Source organism: Ascaphus truei, chromosome 7 (genome assembly GCF_040206685.1).
Source record: "Ascaphus truei isolate aAscTru1 chromosome 7, aAscTru1.hap1, whole genome shotgun sequence".
Taxonomy (NCBI): Eukaryota; Metazoa; Chordata; class Amphibia; order Anura; family Ascaphidae; genus Ascaphus; species Ascaphus truei.
Window position 1 is genome coordinate 104,297,898 of NC_134489.1, and position 18,997 is coordinate 104,316,894.

General features: G+C 47.7%; 1 long non-coding RNA gene across 4 annotated transcripts; it reads left to right on the top strand.

Moving 5' to 3' along the window:
* Positions 1-2,206: 2,206 nt before the first annotated feature.
* Positions 2,207-18,417, top strand: LOC142499833 (uncharacterized). 4 transcript variants are annotated; one of them, XR_012802755.1, is made up of 4 exons: positions 2,207-2,280; positions 9,363-10,161; positions 16,668-16,810; positions 18,289-18,417. It is a non-coding gene; the product is annotated as an uncharacterized LOC142499833 (long non-coding RNA). The 4 variants fall into 4 exon arrangements; XR_012802754.1 differs by having other exon boundaries at positions 2,213-9,460; positions 9,973-10,161; XR_012802753.1 differs by having other exon boundaries at positions 2,213-2,752.
* Positions 18,418-18,997: the final 580 nt, after the last annotated feature.

Here is an 18,997-nt window from a genome sequence, read left to right on the forward strand (position 1 = left end):
CTCCTCCTCTCCCCTGATCCTCCTCTCCCCTGCCCTCCTCTCCTCTCGCTCCTTCTCCTCCCCTGCACTTTTCCTCCTCCCCTCCCCACTGCCCCTCCTCTCCCCCCCCTGCTACTCCTCCCATCCTGTCCTACTACCTGCTCCTCCTTCTCCCCTCCTCTCCCCTGCTCCTCCTCCCCTCTCACCCCCCGCTCCTCCCATTCTTTCCTCCCCCCTGCTCCTCCCCCATGCTTCTCCTCCCATTCTCTCCTCCCCCCTTCTCCTCCTCCCATTCTCTCCTCCCCCCTGCTCCTCTTCCCTTTCTCTCCTCCCCCTGCTCCTCCTCCCCTCTCCTCCCCCCTGCTCCTCCTCCCATTCTCTCCTCCCCCTGCTCCTCTGCCCATTCCCTCCTCCCTTCCTGCTCCTCCCCTCTTCCTCTCCCCATCTTTATTGGGCTCTGATTAATGATCTTGTTGGATAAGGGTAAAGATAATACTTGATTAACTAACACTTCCACGTGAATTTAACTGGCCGACTATGAGCGAATAAACCTTTAATATAAATGCATAAATGTATTTGAGAAAAACTTTTGGAAATATTGAGCAAACCAAAAAAGTAATTTATTTTTAGGATAACAAGTATAAAAAGTATTTTTGTCAGACTGTGTGAACTCCACTTTCAAGCCTTCACAGTGGTGTAGTGAAGGGGATCTGTGTGGGGTCATATGGCATCAGTATTAGTATACATGCTTTGTATTGACCCTCCTCACCCAATGTAGCAAAATGATAGAAAAATACTAATGGCTAAATAGTGAATTCAGAGAAAAATGTTTATTTAATTTGCATGGTGTTGCCATGTATATCTGATTGCTGCTCTGTCAGAGAGGTTTTTTCAGAAGCATAACGCATGCTGATTAACTTACTTCATTTCCATTTTATTCATTAGGTTTTCCTGTAGACCCCTGAAGAATTGATATGGTAAAAAGTGAACTAAACAAAAAGAAAATGTCTAACTAAAACCTCCACTTCAGTTTAATAACAGATGTGTCAGATGTACCGTCGCAGTAACTTGTACCAAATTACAAAGCAATGATTTTATGGCTCTCCAGTACTTAGGCACAGCTTCACAGAGAGAATGTATTGTACCTTAACGCAGGACTGCGCAAACTTTTCTGTTTGAGCCCCCCTGCCTGCTCCCCCCCCCCTGCTCGCCCTCCCTCCCCCCTTACCTTCTCTCTGGCATCGGCGGCATCATATCACGTCATTTATTTATAAAATATTTTACCAGGAAGTAATACATTGAGAGTTACCTCTCGTTTTCAAGTATGTCCTGGGCACAGAGTAAAACAAATAATACATGGTTACAAATAGTTACATAAATGAACAGGGTATACATTATATACAAGACATTGCGTGCATAGTTAAAGAAAATGATGTCATGTGACATCGCGTTGCCATTTCCCAGAACCCCTGATGAAGCAAAGTGTGAAAAACGCGTAGGGTTATGATACAGGCACCCTTGTGGTAGTACGGAGCCAGACAGAACCTTGTCATCCCCTGTGTTCGGCGGACGCCAGAACCAAGGAGACGGAGTGAGAAGAGAGAACGACAGCCCTGCTGTTTGAAGCGTAGCGCCAAACAGGAAGACGGGATTCAGTGCAGGATGCTGATCCCGGAGAATTTGCCGCATGGACCTCAGCTGGGACCATCCGAGAGATCCTAGCGATTCCTTGTGCCCGCGCTACCCAACGCCCGCCGGTGTTTTCTCACATGTGAGTGAGTGTTATTTCCTTTTATTATCATGTAGCCAGGGTCCCTCCGGCCCCCCTGTCTCCCGGTTCCTTTTTCCCTTTTGTGCCGCCATCTCTACTGTGTCCACGCAGGCGCAGAGGCTCGCACATGTGCAGAAGTGACGCGGTTGCCATCTTGTGTGTGGCGTTAGGCTCGCGCGTGCGCAGATGCGATACGGCAGCCATAACAGGGAGTGAGAAGAGGCGCTCCATCGTCAGGGACATTCCCCAGTTCGCACATGCGCAGTTAGCAGCGGCGGCGGCCATTACACAGCGCGCACACGGCCCCAATGATAAACAGGGCCGTAAAGGACTACAACCCCCAGCAGCCTCTGGGGACTGCCCTATTATCCCTGTCACATGGTGCAAGGCAGCCAATAAGGGGCTCGCGCTGGCAGTTGAAGGAGAGAGAATTGGCAGTTGGTTTCAGTAGGATCCAGGAAGCGATTGGGGAAGGTAGTGTACAGAGAGCAGTGCTCTGCTGTACTAGACCACAGACACCCCAGGCCCAGGTAGGCCCCACTCACCACTAGGTTTAGTGGGTAAGTTTATAGGGACGGCCCCTTAGGTAGGGACCTGCCCTTAGCGGAGTGTGAGTCTAGTCAGTGACACAGCTGCAGTGCTGTGTGCTCTGACCAGAAGAGACAGTGTTGCTTTGCAGTGCAGCCACAGCAGTTAGTTTGGCAGTTTCAGGAAAGGCCCCTTTCAGTGCAAGGGGGGGGTTGCTTTCTACAGTACAGTGTTATGTGATATCACCGGTGCCAGTTGCACGCGGTGATTGTGGCCTGCGTCTGGGCTCAGACAGGCTCTACAGTGAGAGAACTTCTGCGGGTGAGACGCTCCACGAGGGAGACACCTCACGCGGAGGTGGGACACCACGGAGGTGGATTCCTGTTCCTGCGTCAGACCCTTTTCAAAGTTCTTTACACCCGGGCACGGATGTGTGCCCGGGCAGGTATCTATAAGTGCACCAACTATACACACGTGAGCAGCGCTGCCACACATCTGGGTGGGGGTTCAGGACACTGGGACGCTGGTGCCGAGCACCCAATTATTGTGGGCACTGTATGGTTGGGTTACTATTGGGTGGTGGGGCCAAGGGCCTTAACCAAGGGGTTATTGGTGCCCTAGCACCCAATGCATGTTTTGTTATGCATAGAGCTGTTGATACTCTGTAACGGACTTTCTGGACTGGCCTGACCCACCCAATCTCATATTGGCCCCTGTGGTCTAACCAGTCCCCATTACAGTGTGATGTCTGGTGGTGCACCTGTTGGCAACAGGACTCCTGAGTCTCCCGCATGATGGTGTGTGGGGATTGCCAACCCAGACAGGCAGCTGAGGTAGTGTTCTTGAGTCCTACCTAGATCCAGTGCAGCGCCTCCACCTCATCAGGATCCCAGCTTGAGCTTGTGGATGGTCCTGGTGAGGAACTCCTCCGTGGTGCAGCCCCCTGCGTAATCACTCCACACTTACACACGAGTGTATCTCTTATCAGAGTCATCTTTATTAGTACGGTGGGCCAGCTGCCCTCCACAATGGGTGACTTTAGCCCTCCATTGTTCACCGTACTTCCCTTTGAAAGATATAGTCCTCCTAATGTAGGGATTCCCTATCCCCGTAGGGATATCTACTCTGCGCCAGGTCCCTGGTCACAGTCTCATTATTCCTGCAGCATATATCAACTCTGAACTCCTCTAACTATTAACTACTACCTACTTCCTAACTTTTGATCAGTGCTGTGCCTTATGTATCCTCTGGGGGCTGACACAACTCTGACATCACCAACCAGGGAGTCAGAGCCTGTGACCACTCCCATCCATACATAGGGCACCTCACCAGGGTGTGAGGGCAAACCTCCATGATTACTGCTGGCATGCCCATAACTTACCAGGCCTTACTGTCAGCAGGAGAGATGACTGCAGCCATTTTATAGGATGGCTACATTCTCCCCCTGGTGAATCCCACCGGCCCCGGCTGGGACCTAAATTTGAAGTACCTTTCTTCAGGAAGCACTGTAAAATGGAACACACATTATTATATTATTATAACATCATCTGTATAACCCAACAAGTCACATTGCGCCAAGCACGCCCTGACCAGCAGCCACGAACCCGCGTAATGCTACCCAGTACCTCCTAATAGTAGTGCCGGGGATCAGGTTTCTTAACCTCCCGACCCCCCATGTCCAGGACAGTTATACTGTAGTTACGCGGCAACCCCCTCTCAGGCCGGTATACTACTTTGTGTTTGAACACACTTCGCCCAATACTCCATACCCTTATCAGGTGCTCGATCCTTTCTTCTGCCTTACTGCCAGTAATGGCACCCCCCTTGTTGACCATATACTCCTCTATGGTCTCCCTTAACCACTGGTCCCTTTTGTCCTCAATCTCCTGCATGAGGGGTTCAGGAACGTACGGGTACTCCAATCCATGGGAGTACTTATATTTTGCAGTGATCGCCCTTTCAGCCCTACTACTCCTAGTTAGGTTGGCTTTCCCTGCTCTCCCTGGTAATACCCAGGATAAGGGCTCATCGGGGTCTACAGGGTCGGACAATATATCAGGGCCCATGGGTTCTATTTCATTCCTGCCTATCATGAACCACCTGAATTGCATCTCCTTCTTCCTCTCGGCGGGCGTGAACTCCCCTTTAGCCCACCAGTAGTCCACGATGTCATCCTTCTCTAACAAGAACCGCGTGCGGTCCATCCATCCCAAGTACCCCTCAAATAAAAGCGCCCACCAACGGGTCTCCCTAGACTTCTCGGGCCCAGACTCTAGAGAGTCTCCCTCATCTGTACCCCCCCAGGAGCATAACCCAGATGTCCCTGCGGAACGGGGCCTGGACCATCTCTCATGTTTTGGGGCCTTCACAGAAGGTATATCTGCCTCTTCAGGCACCCACCGGGACTTTGATACCTGTCCCAATTGTCCTCCTCCCCTTGAGCCACCCTCGGAAGCAAAGCTGCTCAGTCTTTCCCCAGTCTGGTTCTCACCAACCCCCAAGGATCCTTCCGACACCCCCAAACTGGATGATGATCCCCGGGAACAGGTGACTGGGACAGGGGCATTAACTAGGGTGTGGGGTTGGGCGTAGAGGTAGACAATTTGCAGCCGCGGGGTTCCGACCCGTTCGCCGTCATCAGATTGTCCCGTACCACTGGACAGTGGTATTGCCGGTTGCGTCTCACTCTTCTCTGCCCGGCGCTTGCTCCGGGTCTTTTTAATCGATCGGGAACCACCACCCGATCGCTGAGACGCGTGTCCTCTACTTCCGCTCGTTCCGCCACCTCCGCCGGAAACGCCGTCATCGCTGGAGTCGGATACGCCGCCATCTTGGGATGGACCCCCATGCGGGATCTCTTCCTCCACGATTATGTCCGGAAGTCCGCCTGCGCCCACGTGCGCCGTCCTGGCCTGGCACGGCCTCTCCTCCTCGAGCGGTGGTATCGGAGCCTGGCAAGGACAGGGACTATCCTTACCAGTCCGCAGGATGGGCGTGGATCGCCCGTTGCCACTGGACCCGCCGGTCCCCGGAATAGATGGGCACCGCCTCTCCGGTCTCCGCTCCACCCGTGACACTCGACTCCTTCCGCTGTCACTTCCAGTAAGTGGTCTTTTTACCCCATTCCCTCTACCGGACACCGCCACCGGCCAGACCAGGGTGCTGGTTAATTCCTTGGGCCCCTCGTCCGAGGGATCCGCACTAAGGGTACTTGGGGTCGCCGAGCGCGGCGACCGCCTTCTCTTTTCCCGGTCAGTTGCCTGACCGATCACTTCACGCTCTTCTGGATCCGTACCCTTGGTCCATAGTGCACCGGGGGACTCGGCGGACAGCCTAGCCGTATTCCCCCCTGGGTCATTGGTCTGAATGGGCACAAATGTGGGCATTGGCCACAGGTATTGTGTGCCACACTGGGGACAGCGCGCCGCCGTGCCCATGGTGCCGCCGGGCAGTCTGCATTGCAGGCAGAGGCCCACTACTGTCTCCGCGTCCCCTACACGGATCACTAGTGCCCCGCCGGGTACTGCGTAGGGCTGAGTCGATACCATCCGGTTCACATCTGGGGAGCAGGCCATTGTCTTGGTGGGAGCCACTTTTAATACTGGTCTGTTCTGGAAGCTGGTTCTGCGTGAGTGACCAACAGGGGTTGAATGGTCAGCCACTCCTTGGTTCAGCTCCGCCCTCATCTGACACAATTGGAATCCGCCCCCAGTAGTAGCGATTATGGGCGGGTCCCACAATGGGATAGGATGTCCTTTAATTGAGGCCGCACCTCTTTCAGTCCTAGAGGGCGTAACCACAGCTTTCGCGCGATTATCCCCAACAGGGTGGTGTTCTTCTTTTGCCGCCAATTCCAGCCGTTGTCTTTCAGCTGCCTTGCGTGCAAAGTATCCTTCTTTTTTGCACACAATTTCAGCTGCCGGAACTACTTCTGGTAATGGTGCAGTCAGCGCACCAGCTCCTGGGCCCGCGGGATTCATACCCACAGGGCACAGCTGGAAACCACTCCCCCTGCTTGATATTAGGGGAGGGTCCCACAGACTAATTGGTTGACTCAGCACTGGGGCTGAGTGAGTTACTGTCCATGAAGGCGCGGCCGCAACTTTCGCGCCATACCCTCCATTAGGGCGGGGCTCTCCTGTTGGTGCCACTTCTGGCCAATTCCTTGCAATTTTCGCCTCTGCAGAATTGTCTGCAATCGGCCCATGCGGTCTCCCAGGGAAGCGGGAGCCGCCATTTTGGGTTACACTGTCAGTCTGATCAATGAATGAGGTAGCGTTCATCTGTTTGCAAGTCAACTGACATTCACTCTCACTGTGTTCTCCGGTCACAACAATGTCCTCAACACAGTCCTCCAGGGTAGCACCTCGGTGTCCTAGGCAGGACCAAAACGGGGCGGTTACGGATCTCACTCCGCTCCAAAGCAGACTCGTGACAGACATATCGACAACAGTTTTTTCTTCAGCGGGGCGCACTCCAGGTGTGCTCTCTCCATCAACCTCCGGCCGCCAATTTGGACTATCCGCACCGCGTGGATCCTCCATTCTTGCGGTCGCCAATTGCTCGTTGCACTCAGTAGTATTGTACATGGGGCTCCTCTCTGTGGGGCAGCCACCACACCGGCACAATAAAGATTTCTCTGATGCACCACCATGTGTACCTAATGTAGGCTGGACTCGTGTATGCACTACCTCAGGCTAAGCTCACTCTCTCAGTGTCTGCTGTATCTCCTTCCTCCCAGTCTGTGCTCCCTATGATGAGTGGTCTGGAATGGGCTAGAGTACTCTGGGGCTTCCATGCAGTACTTGGGCGTCTACCTATCTTGGTTAGCCTAGTGCAGACCCTCTCCAGGATTCCTGACCACGTTAACAGGCTATCCCTTTAGGCATCCTACCAACTAGCACTACCTCAAGGTGACTAGGACAGCTATAGCCCGGCTCCAAACCCCCAACTCCTTTCAGGCCCCTAGGTCGTCCCTGTGAACTGACAAACTCCATCAGCCCCCTGACTACCCCTAGGTCCGTCCCAACGCAGCACAAAGTGGCAGCAGACACTTCTCCCTGTTTCCAAGTGACCTAGCAAAAGCCTGTCCTGTTGACAGGTCTATCTCAGCAGCGCCTCCAAATGTAACGGACTTTCTGGACTGGCCTGACCCACCCAATCTCATATTGGCCCCTGTGGTCTAACCAGTCCCCATTACAGTGTGATGTCTGGTGGTGCACCTGTTGGCAACAGGACTCCTGAGTCCCCCGCATGATGGTGTGTGGGGATTGCCAACCCAGACAGGCAGCTGAGGTAGTGTTCTTGAGTCCTACCTAGATCCCGTGCAGCGCCTCCACCTCATCAGGATCCCAGCTTGAGCTTGTGGATGGTCCTGGTGAGGAACTCCTCCGTGGTGCAGCCCCCTGCGTAATCACTCCACACTTACACACGAGGGTATCTCTTATCAGAGTCATCTTTATTAGTACGGTGGACCAGCTTCCCTCCACAATGGGTGAATTTAGCCCTCCATTGTTCACCGTACTTCCCTTTGAAAAGTATAGTCCTCCTAATGTAGGGATTCCCTATCCCCATAGGGATATCTACTCTGCGCCAGGTCCCTGGTCACAGTCTCATTATTCCTGCAGCATATATCAACTCTGGGAGTCAGAGCCTGTGACCACTCCCATCCATACATAGGGCACCTCACCAGGGTGTGAGGGCAACCTCCATGATTACTGCTGGCATGCCCATAACTTACCAGGCCTTACTGTCAGCAGGAGAGATGACTGCAGCCATTTTACAGCATGGCTACAACTCTATTTTATGATACTGTGTATTATGTTACTGATCCCTATAGTAAACCCGTTTTAGCCATAACCTTTGGTGTGGGCTGGTTACTTTATGTATGTTCCTATGTGAGGGCCATTCTACACTCCTAGAATCTCACATAGGTTGAGGCACTCACCGATGAAACGTTCCAGAGAAGCACCCCAGGTTCCCATCAGCGGAGGCTCAGGCCTCCTGTGAACCTGCAGGTATACGCACCACACCTGGTAGCATATAGGTTCCCCCTCACATGCACTCTATCTGCGATTGGGGTAGGGGGAATAACCGTTACAATCATCTCAATACACAAATCTTATACAAGCTGGTCTTGTCTGTTCTTTTCGTTTTTGTGTTGTCATTTGACCCTGCAGTGTCATTTGACGCCGCATTGTCATGGCGACGCGTCGCCGGAGAGCAGGTAAGAGGAATTTACAGAGGCTCCGCACGCTCCCCGGCATTTAATTTAAATGCTTTGGTGAAGAGCGCAAGACAGGCGTAGCGTCGCATTACTGGAAGATAATGCAGCGCTTTATCGGGACTTTAAGCCTATGCTAATGAAATGTAGAAAAGACATTGTTTTGGCAGATAATTAGCTTTCAGGATACGTGTTAACCTCAGGGAATATAACATCCTTTCTGTTTCAAGTGACGCCAAAGTCCTGACGTAACAGAGCGTTGTGGATCTCTAGCCCTTAGGAGTTAAAAATGCTTCAGTCTCTTTGCACAACACATTAATAGTTTACATTATTCCATTAGGGATGTATGTTTTCCCACAGCTGCGGAAAAATAAAACACAGCACCCCTCAATGACAGCCAAGCTAATGTAGCTTTACCACCATTGCACAATATTAATGTATCTTAATGACCCTATGAAATGTGTTTTTTTTTTTTTTTACTGTGTGAACAAATATCCTTGCAGGATAATTCCATTATTTACCAAAACACGACAAGGCTGTCAACAAAGACATCGACTTCTAAATGAGCCTCCTATTACAGTCTATAAATCAAAACAATGGCTCCCTGTTGGAAACCCCATATTACTTCTGAAAATATTGATGAACGCAGCAAAAATATGTATTTTGTCTCAGTCCCCTGAAGATTAATGTGAAATATTGTAACCATATAAACTTCAGACGGATCTGGCTGGATGATTTTGTAGTGTATGAAGTCCAGCATCAGGAGTTGAGTGCCAAGTCAAATGTTCATTGCTCTTGTGATGGTTAAGGGCTTCTGCGATCCATTTGCTTACTTGTCATTTTCTTGTTGTTTTTCTTTAGATATCACTAATCATATAAGCAAATATGAAATAGCACAGTACAAATATAAGATCAAATGAATTCAGATACATGGGAAGAGTGTCCCAAAGGTTTATAAGGTGAGGAACAAGATACAGGTAGTAAAGGATTTTATCACCATAGTATAATCCAAGGGTGGCCAAATCCAGTTCTGAAGGGCCACCAACAGGTCCAACTAGCATCGTTATATTACCTGAATGAACAAGGATTATCGTTGCACTGTCAAACAATATACTGCAGATGCGCATTGGGGAAAAATATAACGTGTGTTCCAATTAATGCACACGCGTTCCACTCACGTTACACATGTGCATTACCTAACATAACGCCCATGAGCACGTTGCAATTCCAAATAAAAACACATTGCATACTGAATTATTCAGCCATATCAGCTAGACAGTTGAACTGTTGACATGGCTGAGCAGACATCAACCTCTGCTGCTGGGACTGCTGCTGTAGATTCTGATGCTGAGGACGAGCTTGAGATTCTGATACATGGAATGGTGGAAGACCACGTAAAATTATTGGGGGCTTTGTGCTCACGCACCAGCCCCTCTAAGAAACAGAAGATTTGGGGTTTGATCCTAAACAGAATCAATGGCGTTGGGACATACAGAAGAAGAGATGGTCCGACAGCAAGTGCAAGCTGTGACCATGCGGCCCACACCAGGAAGACAGGAGGGCGACTACCTGCTTCCCTTCATCCCACCGCTATCGAACAGCGCCTGAGTGAGGTCATTGCTACCTTGACTGGTGGACACAGATGATCTAGAGAGACCTGGTAAGTGAAAAGGCAATACATATGTAATACACTATATATCAATCTCATGAATATATGTCATTTTATACACAGCCTTGAAGATCAGAACAAAGATTACTGTATTATTTGCGGTGCCGTCTTTACATACAGGTGCTGAGTAGTTTGCTAAATAACGTATGTGACATGCTTACGTACATGTGTACCCTCGTAAAATTAGAAAACATTATAGGACATACCTTTGCACACTGCAGTAAGATAGCAATCAGTATAAAGTTATCCTTTGCCTATTTTAGGACTATATAACTGCTCACTAATCACAATAACACTAGTTTAATTAACAGTTAAAGTCTCAGTATCTCAAAGAGTTCATATAAAACATGATTAATCGTCTTATTAAAGATATCTAAACACTCACTGTACCCAGCACTTACCTTGTAAGATCCACCATCAGCAGCATGCTATTAGTCTTAGGCCCCGATCACTCTGACTGCTACACAACGTGCGTGTGCTTGCATGCGCGCGCGCACGTTCGGCACTCTTTAATAATTGTCGATGGGAGTTGTCAAACTGCAAATGACTCCTGGCGGCAAAGTACATTATTGACACTACTGTACTTCAGGGAGACAACTGAAGTTGTAATTTCAAGCGGCAGCCGCGTCACGTGTACTTCGCCAGCCAATAAAATCACACACACACTTTGTTGCTTTTTTTTTAATTGGACGGATGACAGAGAAAATGGAAGTCCCGCCTACAAGTCGCGTCATTCAGTCCGCTGGAGATGAGCAAACACCGCCCAGCAGACAGAGGTGCGAAAATGCGGACACGCGCACGCCACATCGTGCAGTAGGCAGGGTGAGCTCGGCCTTAAGGTTCACTAAAGAATCTTGTTGCTCTTCCTTCTGCTAATGATCACCCCAGTGCTTTAGCTGTTTACATGTGTCCCTCACATGGTCTTCCTCAGACATCTGATGTTTGCCATTGGAAACATGTTAGAAATAGTTACTTTTAGAGCACTTAACACAACTTAGTGCACAGGACATACTTGAAATTGAGAGGTAATTGTAATTGGACCACAAAATAAAACTGTAGCATGCCTCAGCTCTCATTCATATGCATGGCAGTAAAGGCATTGTAAAGTTTAGCAACAGTTTGTGAATCTGGGCCCCTGTTTTTTGTCCTGCTAATATGTCCTCTAAATAAAGAAGTAAGCAAGGAGGGGGTACACCAAAAAACAATGCAATCAAATGAATGCAAAAGAGTCATTTAATGACTGAACACAGTCATTAAGATCCAACGTTTCGGTACAAGCACCTTCATCAGGGATACAAGACATATGACAAACGAACCTTTAAATAGTGTCCAACAGCACTCGCACCTCCAACCCCTCACCCACCTCCTTCCTGCTGCTCCAATCATCTGTTGTTGGAAACGTCTGCCATCAAAAAAAGGGTGAGTTCTCATGGACAACGTGATGATGTCACACGTCGCCGCGTCACAACATAGGAGATAAATGGGGAAGCAATTGTATAATCGTCAAAAAGCGTCTTGAGGGCAGAGCACCACCATGGATACCATCCACCAGTCACAGCGCTAGGGTGCTCCACTAGTGACGTCAGTGATATCCCGCCGATGGTCCCGTTGTAGCAGCAAGTAGTGGTCAGGCAGGAGAGGGAGGAGGCATCACACTGTGAATATAGAACACCCAAACCGATCATTGCTCACCACTGTAGAGAGAAAATACTGAATAAAAAACATACAGACTTAACTGGAGCGACCCATCTATAAAGGGCAGATCAACACACAAGTACTGCCAAAAATGAACAGGGGAAAGCAAATACTGTATGAGTAAAATGTGGTATACAGGCGGTCCTCGGTTATCCGACGCAATGCGTTACTCAAAATGGCGTCGGATAGCGAAGCGGCGTAAAGCGAAACCCGTTTTCCCATAGGAACACTGTTTAAATTAAACGTTCCGTTCCTGAAGGCATTTTTAATGCTAAAATACACAGAAAATGTTACTCAAGCAATAAGATATGCAGCACACACATAGATTATGATGGAAACATTATATTTATTGATTCCAGAACTGTAAAATAAAACTATAAAAATTAAACTATGCTGTATTCTGTACAGAAATGTACATGAGCAAAAAAAAACACATCAATTATTGGAGGAAGATGATGGGGGGGGGGAATTTTCAATAGACAACTGACTTTTTGGAGGTGATGTAGGTGCAGTTGAAGGTTTCGGCCTCTTCAAGAACCTCTTCATTGAAGTCTGGACAGATCCTTTCCTTTTCTGCGTGTAGATCTCTCTATAGCAGCTGATTTGGTTAGACACCCTAGACTGTTCAACTCCGTTCAATGTTAGGGTCATTGTCCTCAAATATGGCCAGTGCGCTATCAATGTGCTTGAATGCCGCAGCCAACATTTTGCTTGACAAAGATTTACGTGGCTGTGGCTGTGCCACATCAACAGATTGGTGGGCCTCCTCTTCAGCAATTTTTTGCTCCTCTAATTGCATGAGGTCTTCGTTGCTCAACTCGTTAGAATGTGAGGTGAGCAACTCCTCCATATCCTCGGTTTCCACCTCCAAGTTGAGATCTCTGGCCATTTGCACAACAGTTTCTGTATTGTATTGTATTGTATGTCTTTATTTATATAGCGCCATTAGTGTACATAGCGCTTCACAGTAGTAATACATGTGGTAATCAAATAAATAACAGATAATATAAATAACAGATCATGGGAATAAGTGCTTTAGACATAAAAGTAACATTTCGGAAGAGGAGTCCCTGCCCCGAGGAGCTTACAGTCTAATTGGTAGGTAGGGAGAACGTACAGAGACAGTAGGAGGGAGTTCTGGTAAGTGCGTCTGCAGGGGGCCAAGCATTATGTATCGTGTTTAGAATATCCACAGTGCTATTCATATGCTTCTTTAAGCAAGTGTGTCTTAAGGTGGGTCTTAAAGGTGGATAGAGAGGGTGCTTGTTGGGTACTGAGGGGAAGGGCATTCCAGAGGTGTGGGGCAGTCAGTGAAAAAGGTTTAAGGTGGGAGAGGGCTTTAGATACAAAGGGGGTAGAAAGAAGACATCCTTGAGAAGAACGCAAGAGTCTGGATGGTGCATACCGAGAAATTAGGGATGAGATGTAAGGAGGGGCAGAAGAATGTAAAGCTTTAAAAGTGAGGAGAAGAATGGAGTGTGAGATGCGGAATTTGATCGGAAGCCAGGAGAGGGATTTCATGAGGGGAGATGCTGAGACAGATCTAGGAAAGAGTAGAGTGATTCTGGCAGCAGCATTTAGGATAGATTGTAGGGGAGACAGGTGAGAGGCAGGAAGGCCGGACAGCAGGAGGTTACAGTAATCAAGACGGGAGAGAATGAGGGCCTGAGTCAGAGTTTTAGCAGTCGAACAACAGAGGAAAGGGCGTATCTTAGTTATATTGCGGAGGAAAAAGCGACAAGTTTTAGAAATGTTTTGAATGTGAAGGGCGAATGTGAGAGAGGAGTCGAATGTGACCCCTAGGCAGCGTGCTTGGGCTACTGGGTGAATGATTGTAGTTCCAACAGTAATGTGGAAGGAGGTAGTAGGGCCAGGTTTGGGAGGAAATATGAGGAGCTCTGTTTTAGCCATGTTGAGTTTAAGGCGTCGGAGGGCCATCCAGGATGATATAGCAGAGAGACATTCAGAAACTTTGGTTTGTACAGCAGGTGTAAGGTCAGGTGTTGAAAAGTATATTTGTGTGTCGTCGGCATAGAGGTGATAATTAAACCCAAAAGATGTTATTAGGTCACCTAGAGAGAGTGTGTACAGAGAAAAGAGAAGAGGTCCCAGGACAGAGCCCTGGGGTACCCCCACAGAGAGATCAATAGAGGAGGAGGAGGTGTTAGCAGAAGAGACACTAAAAGTACGATGGGAGAGGTAGGATGAGATCCAGGATAGAGCTTTGTTCCGAATACCTAGAGTATGGAGAATGTGGAGGAGAAGAAGGTGGTCCACTGTGTCAAATGCTGCAGAGAGGTCGAGTAATATGAGCAGAGTGTAATGACCTCTGTCTTTGGCAGCATGGAGGTCGTCAGTTATTTTAGTGAGGGCTGTTTCGGTGGAGTGAGTAGTGCGGAAGCCAGATTGTAGAGGGTCTAGGAGAGAATAGGTGTTGAGAAAATGGAGCAAGCGAGAGAATACAAGACGTTCAAGTAGTTTAGAGGCAAAAGGCAGGAGGGAGACAGGTCGATAGTTAGAAAGACAGGTAGGGTCAAGCTTGCTGTTTTTGAGTAATGGTATGACTGTTGCATGTTTGAAGGAGGATGGAAAGGTTCCAGAGCAGAGGGAGGAGTTAAAAATGTGTGTAAGCGTAGGGATTATAGTAGGAGCTAGAGGTTTTAGGAGATGGGAGGGAATGGGGTCAAGAGGGCAAGTGGTAGAGGGAGTCTCTGTAAGGCCTTGGACATCAGACACAAAATCCGGGCACAAATTACGCCAAACTCCATTTAGATTGGATTGTTTCACCTCATTCCATGCCTCTCCGATGTTTCTCACTGCATGAAGAATGTTGTAACCCTTCCAAAATTCTTTTAAGGTTGGACCACCTTCCACATCGGTTGCTCTGATGGCCTGGGCAAATGTTCGCCTAAGATAGTAGGCCTTGAAGGAAGCGATAACCCCCTGGTCCATCGACTGTATCAGTGAGGTGGTGTTGGGGGGCATGAACACCACCATGACGTTTGGATGATGGTCATCCAGGTACACGGGATGGCCTGGAGCATTGTCCAGGAGCAGCAATGCTTTGAAATCGAGGTTCTGGTTCATGCAATATAATTGCACAGCCGGAACAAATTGATGCTGGAACCAGTCCTCAAAAAGGCTCCTTGTTACCCATGCCTTACGGTTGGACTTCCAAATCACTGGAAGTGTGTTCTTTGCATAACCCTTGAATGCCCTAGGGTTTTCTGCATGATAAACAAGCAAAGGTTTTAGCTTGAAATCACCTGCAGCATTTGAACCAAGCAGAAGAGTCAGCCTGTCCTTTGCAACTTTAAACCCGGGCATAGATTTTTCCTCTCTTGCAATGTAGCTTCTACTGGGCATTTTCTTCCAGTAGAACCAAGTCTCATCAACATTGAACACTTGACGTGCGCAATAGCCACCGTCCTCTATAATTTTGGCCAATGTAACAGGGAAGGTTTTAGCTGCCTCCTCATCAGCACTAGCAGCTTCACCGGTCACTTTAATGTTATGCAAGTTTGCCCTCTCTTTAAACCGCATAAACCAGCCCTTACTTGCAGTGAACGTTTCCTCAGTGGCCCCTTCTCCATGCTGTTGCTTAATGTCCTCATACAGACTCAAAGCCTTGGCCTAAATTAAGGCTAAACTAATGGGCACATGACGCTGGGATTGATCTTCCAGCCATATGATGAGGAGTTTTTCCACCTCAGCAATATGCCCAGCACGTTGCCTTATTGTCGTACCTTGCATAGGTGCTGAGCCCTTGATCTGTTCCAGGATTCTTGCCTTGTCTTTGATTATAGTCACAATAGTTGTGCGAGGTATATCCACGGAACGTCCAATTTCTGTGTTCGTCTCTCCTTTCTCAGAGCGCTTTATGATGTTGTGCTTGGTCTCCAAAGTTATAGATGTTCTATTCCTTTTTGGAGTAACAGCACTTTGCTTTTTGCTTTGATCAGCCATGGTTTAGGGCCTAAAATACACCACCAAACCTTCACAAAGACTGTTCAGAATGATCTCCCTAGCCTGCAGCCGTCTGGTTGTTCATTTGTAGCAATTTTTTAAAGCGTCGTAAGAGCGTCGGATAAGCCGTTCGGGCGTCGTAAAACGGGCCATAGGGATGCATTGACAAGCGTCGGATAAGCCGTTCGTCGTAAAACGAAGCGTCGTAAAACGAGGACCGCCTGTACTGTATGCATGTCTGGAGAACACCAGTACAGCTCAATACAAACTATGAGGAGGAATACTACTCGTAGGGAAAGTACTGGGGAAAAACGGAATTGTATTACCCATAATGCAATACAGAACATTGAAAAATATACCAACTGAAATAGAAATAATAAACAGGGGAACAAATATGTGAAGACAACGTGTGTACGCAATAGTAGATACAAATGTGTATAAATATATATATATATATATATATATATATATATATATATATATATATATATATATATAAACATGTATGTGAAAATAAAAATAGAAAAAAATAAAAAAATTAAAAACAATAAAATTAAAATAAAGAATAAGGGTAATAGGGGTCCTGAACCTAACTGAAATGTATATAAAAAAAAAACAAGATAATTCAAAATCATCATTTAACCCGGTTGGTTTGAGGCTTTTCAAAGAAGATCCCCATTTCACTAGGGGCATCCCAAGTTTCATTGGTCCTCCTGTAAATAAAGAGACATTTTCCAAAATAGCTGTCCTATGCAAACCAAATATATTCAAAAGTGCTTATATGTGCCCCCGTTCTGTATGACTGCATTTGATTATAATAAGTCATTTTTTTTCAGGACCATCAAGCAAACAGCCTTTGTCTGAAGCTGATGAGCCAGAGGAGGAAGACGAGGCTGAGGAGGAGACATCGTCTTCATCCCGACGAGGTTCCTCCTGAGGATCTGGCCCATAACTACTGTTGGAAACGCCAATGCAATAGGTGCACGATTTACCTTATATCGTTTCTCAAGTAAATGTATATAAAATACAATAGAAAATGGCTCCCATTGGTCATTTTCTAGCTTATCGCGTAGTGCAGGGGTGCTCAACTCCAGTCCTCAAGCCCCCCAAACAGGACAGGTTTTCAGGATATCCCAGCCTCAGCACAGGTGGCTCCATCAGAGGCTGAGTCACAGACTGAGCCTCTGATGGAGCCACCTGTGCTGAAGCAGAGACTGATTGAGCCACCTGTGCTGAAGCAGGGACTGATTGAGCCACCTATGCTGAAGCAGAGACTGATGGAGCCACCTGTGCGTGAAGCTGGGATATCCTGAAAACCTGACCTGTTTGGGGGGCTTGAGGATTGGAGTTGCGCCCCTGTCTTGGTGTCATTTTAATCATACAGTGGGTGGTCACTCGTTTCCTGGGCACTTGTGTGAAAGAAGATTGACGACATGTTCAGTGTTACAGTATATGTCACCGCGCTGCTTAGAGATTGGACTTTGTTCCTAAATTGTACAAGTAGTCAAATAAACATATAATAAATGATGAAATTAATATAATGGCCCCGCAGTGCTTTTACATGAAATAATCTCCCCGACACAGTTAACTGTTATAAATAGATATAATCAGATGCATTTATTTAAAGAACGCATACATTTTCCGTATGATCGGAATTCAGATTAGTGTTTTCACAATTTGTTAGATTACAGGAAACGTGCAAAAAACATTAGCGGTCGTGATTTGGTTACTTAAAAAGACATTGGTTCGTTAAGAAAATTGACGCTCCAATTTTCAAGGAAGCAATCAGTGTGAGTGATACGCGGCAGGAATAAAAGTGTGGCGGTATCAGATGGCAAGTGAAATAAATGTCTACCTGCTGGATATTCCAAATCAATAGCTATTCTTTGTAATCTTATCTCCATACTAAGCATTTCCACAGTCACGTGAATAATTTGGGCTGAAGAGCTCTATATATTTTTCAAATACTTGTTGTTAAAACTGTACTACCTAATCCAAGGGGGCTCAACTCCTGTCCTCAAGCTCCCCCAACAGGTCAGATTTTTAAGGTTATCCTAGCCTCAGCACAGGTGGCTCAATCATTGGCTCAGGCAGCGCTGAAGCAGGGACTGATTGAGCCACCTGTGCTGAAGCAGGGACTGATTGAGCCACCTGTGCTGAAGCACAAACTGATTCAGCCATCTGTGCTGAAGCAGGGACTGATTGAGTCACCTGCACTGAAGCGGGGACTGATTGAGCCACCTGTGCTGAAGCAGGGACAGATTGAGCCACCTGTTTTGAAGCACAAACTGATTGAGCCTTCTGTGCTGAAGCAGGGACTGATTGAGCCACCTGTGTTGAAGGAGGGACTGATTGAGCCACTTGTGCTGAAGCAGAGATATCCTGAAAACCTGACCTGTTGGGGGAGCTTGAGCACCGCAGTTTTGCCCCCCTGACCTAATGTTTGTCTCCTCACAGACTTTACAACTTATTCTGTATCCGCCAAAGCAGCCGAATGGGCCGTTTCCCGACAACGTTTTCTATTGAATTCATTGAGGAATTTTAACCGGAAACAGGACGTTTGGCCACTCCGGGGGATATAAAAAATGTTAGCATTAAACTCCTATGTTGAAATGTTTATTTACTTTAAACCTAACTTTTTATTCTATCAGCAAAATAAGGGTGTTTATGAATGATGAAGAGAAATGAAGCATGCAGAATCCGCCATCTTTAACGCGGCCCAGTGAAAATGCATACAGGGCCGTTTTATTTACTGTACTAAGGAGTGCTTCATCATAGAACACGTTCCGCAGCCAAAGGTCACCCAACGCCTGGGTGGGCAGTCTGAGGTTTTCTGGGGTAGCAAAGCTTAGTAATATGGCCCATAATGGTTTCCCTTTTTTCTCACGATGACGCCGTCATTTAACGTAAAACTCAGCAAATGTAAGTACTGAGCCCAGTTACACTTCCAGGGCCTGTGCGTGTCAGGCACTGCTACTAATGACAATGTATGTGGTGCATGTGTGTGAACGTTTCATGCAAGGCCCATCCACTTCGCTCTTTAAGTTATGGTAAGTGATTGTGTGGGGTGATGGGGCTACTTATATAACCCTAGTATCGCTATTTTACCGATATAGCCAGATTCCCCGGAGCCGCGTGAACATGAGAACCGCCGCCGCTACGGTTG